The following is a 3,229-nucleotide window of genomic DNA, read 5'->3' on the forward strand; positions in this document are numbered from 1 at the left end:
GTTGTGTGAAACTGCTGCCAGTTAAAATGCAGCATCTGTTGTTTCACAAGTGCGTACCTAACGACAAGATATTCTTTCCCATACCGGGAGTTGAACCCAGGCCACCTGGGTGAAAACCAGGAATCCTAACCGCTAGACCATATGGGAAGACACATACTTAAAATACACATCACAGACAAATCTTTAAATGTTGACATTATGCCTGTTGGATTTAAAAGCTCCATCTTTTTTCTCAGAGATGTTGGGGAATGTCCAGATGAAATCCGTCTAAAATGTGTTTGAAGTGAGAACCTCCAGAAGCACTGAAAGGTATACAGTATCAATCCCGGCTTGATTTCAATCATTTAAATTAAGTATCGAGCCAGCCAGGAGTCGAACCTAGAATCTTCTGATCCGTAGTCAGACACGTTATCCATTGCACCACTGGCCCCACATCTAAGCTGAAGTCAGGTCACAGCTAGACCAGTGTACACAGTCATAGCATCTGTCAACAACAAGGTTCCTTGGTTTTCTGTTTCAGATGCATATCTTAATTTGATCCTCCTGTTGTTGCATGAATTTTACTGCAGAGCAAGAAATGCAGCCATGAAGTGTATTCAACGTTTAAAAAGCCTTGTATAATTTGAATCTACATAACATGTCACATTTCCTGTTGCTGAGGGAATATTGTTGTGTTGTGTGAAACTGCTGCCAGTTAAAAAAATTCTCAGAGATGATGGGGAATGTCCAGATGAAATCCGTCTAAAATGTGTTTGAAGTGAGAACAGCCAGAAGCACTGAAAGGTATACAGTATCATTCCCAGCTTGATTTCAGTCAATTAAATTAAGTATTGAGCCAGCCAGGAGTCGAACCTAGAATCTTCTGATCCGTAGTCAGACACGTTATCCATTGCACCACTGGCCCCACGTCTAAGCTGAAGTCAGGTCACAGCTAGACCAGTGTACACAGTCATAGCATCTGTCAACAACAAGGTTCCTTGGTTTTCTGTTTCAGATGCATATCTTAATTTGATCCTCCTGTTGTTGCATGAATTTTACTGCAGAGCAAGAAATGCAAACTTGAAGTGTATCAATGTTTAAAAAGTCTTGTAAATTATGAATCTACAAAACATGTCACATTTCCTGTTGCTTGGGGAATATTGTTGTGTTGTGTGATTCTGCTGCCATTTAAAATGTGGTATCTGTTCTTACACAAGTGCATCACAAATGACAAGATGTTCTTTCCCATACTGGGAGTTCAACCCGGGCGAAAACCAGGAATCCTAAACGCCAGACCATATGGGAAGACAGTTACTTAAAAAAAACATCACAGACAAATCCATAAACATTGAAATGATGCTTGTTGTAATTACAAGCTCCATCTTTTTTCTCAGAGATGTTGGGGAAAAGTCCCATATAAAATCAGTCTAAAATGTGTTTGAATCGAGAACTGCCAGACACAATGAAAAGTATACAGTATTTTTCCCAGCTTGATTTTGGTCAAATAAATCTAGTTTTGAACCAAACAGGAGTCAAATATTCAATCTTCTGACCTGTTTTCAGACACGTTATCCATTGCGCCACTGGCTGCACAGCCAAGCTGAAGTCAGATCACACCTAGGCCAGTATACACAGTCATAGTGTCTGTCAGCGACAAGGTTCCTTGGGATTTCTGTTACAGATGCATATCTTAATTTGATCCTCCTGTTGTTGCATGAATTTTACTGCAGAGCAAGAAATGCATTCAACGTTTAAAAAGCCTTGTATAATTTGAATCTACATAACATGTCACATTTCCTGTTGCTGAGGGAATATTGTTGTGTTGTGTGAAACTGCTGCCAGTTAAAATGCAGCATCTGTTGTTACACAAGTGAGTACCTAACAACAAGATATTCTTTCCCATACCAGGAGTTGAAACCGGGCAACCTGGGTGAAAACCAGGAATCCTAACCGATAGACCATATGGGAAGACACATACTTAAAATACACATCACAGACAAATCTATAAATGTTGACATTCTGCCTGTCTGATTTAAAAGCTCCATCTTTTTTCTCAGAGATGTTGGGGAATGTCCAGATGAAATCCGTCTAAAATGTGTTTGAAGTGAGAACAGCCAGAAGCACTGAAAGGTATACAGTATCATTCCCAGCTTGATTTCAGTCAATTAAATTAAGTATTGAGCCAGCCAGGAGTCAGAACCTAGAATCTTCTGATCCGTAGTCAGACACGTTATCCAGCCAGCCACTGGCCCCAGTTTAACCTGAAGTCAGGTCACAGCTAGACCAGTGTACACAGTCATAGCATCTGTCAACAACAAGGTTCCTTGGTTTTCTGTTTCAGATGCATATCTTAATTTGATCCTCCTGTTGTTGCATGAATTTTACTGCAGAGCAAGAAATGCAAACTTGAAGTGTATCAATGTTTAAAAAGTCTTGTAAATTATGAATCTACAAAACATGTCACATTTCCTGTTGCTGAGGGAATATTGTTGTGTTGTGTGATTCTGCTGCCATTTAAAATGCAGTATCTGTGGTTACACAAGTGCGTCCAAAATAACAAGATATTCTTTCCCATACCGGGAGTTGAACCCGGGCCACCTGGGTGAAAACCAGGAATCCTAACCGCTAGACCATATGGGAAGACACATACCTAAAATACACATCACAGACAAATCTATAAATGTTGACATTTTGCCTGTCTGATTTAAAAGCTCCCATCTTTTTTCTCAGAGATGTTGGGGAATGTCCAGATGAAATCCGTCTAAAATGTGTTTGAAGTGAGAACCTCCAGAAGCACTGAAAGGTATACAGTATCAATCCCAGCTTGATTTCAATCATTTAAATTAAGTATTGAGCCAGCCAGGAGTCGAACCTAGAATCTTCTGATCCGTAGTCAGACACGTTATCCATTGCGCCACTGGCCCCACATCTAAGCTGAAGTCAGGTCACAGCTAGACCAGTGTACACAGTCATAGCATCTGTCAACAACAAGGTTCCTTGGTTTTCTGTTTCAGATGCATATCTTAATTTGATCCTCCTGTTGTTGCATGAATTTTACTGCAGAGCAAGAAATGCAGCCATGAAGTGTATTATGGAGTAGAACCCGGGCCACCTGGGTGAAAACCAGGAATCCTAACCGCTAGACCATATGGGAAGACACATATTTAAAATACACATCACAGACAAATCCATAAACATTGAAATGATGCTTGTTGTAATTACAAGCTCCATCTTTTTTCTCAGAGATGTT

General features: G+C 40.2%; 5 non-coding genes across 5 annotated transcripts; all 5 read right to left on the reverse strand.

Moving 5' to 3' along the window:
* Window positions 1-75: 75 nt before the first annotated feature.
* On the reverse strand, window positions 76-147 carry trnae-uuc. The gene has a single exon. It is a non-coding gene; the product is annotated as a tRNA-Glu (tRNA).
* A 210-nt stretch (window positions 148-357) lies between these two features.
* trnar-acg lies at window positions 358-430 on the reverse strand. The gene has a single exon. It is a non-coding gene; the product is annotated as a tRNA-Arg (tRNA).
* A 401-nt stretch (window positions 431-831) lies between these two features.
* trnar-acg lies at window positions 832-904 on the reverse strand. Its single transcript has one exon. It is a non-coding gene; the product is annotated as a tRNA-Arg (tRNA).
* Window positions 905-2,547: 1,643 nt separating this feature from the next.
* Window positions 2,548-2,619, reverse strand: trnae-uuc. Its single transcript has one exon. It is a non-coding gene; the product is annotated as a tRNA-Glu (tRNA).
* Window positions 2,620-2,830: 211 nt separating this feature from the next.
* Window positions 2,831-2,903, reverse strand: trnar-acg. The gene has a single exon. It is a non-coding gene; the product is annotated as a tRNA-Arg (tRNA).
* Between the last annotated feature and the right edge of the window lie 326 nt (window positions 2,904-3,229).

The sequence above is a fragment of the Oncorhynchus tshawytscha genome, unplaced genomic scaffold, assembly GCF_018296145.1.
Source record: "Oncorhynchus tshawytscha isolate Ot180627B unplaced genomic scaffold, Otsh_v2.0 Un_contig_18370_pilon_pilon, whole genome shotgun sequence".
NCBI lineage: Eukaryota > Metazoa > Chordata > Actinopteri > Salmoniformes > Salmonidae > Oncorhynchus > Oncorhynchus tshawytscha.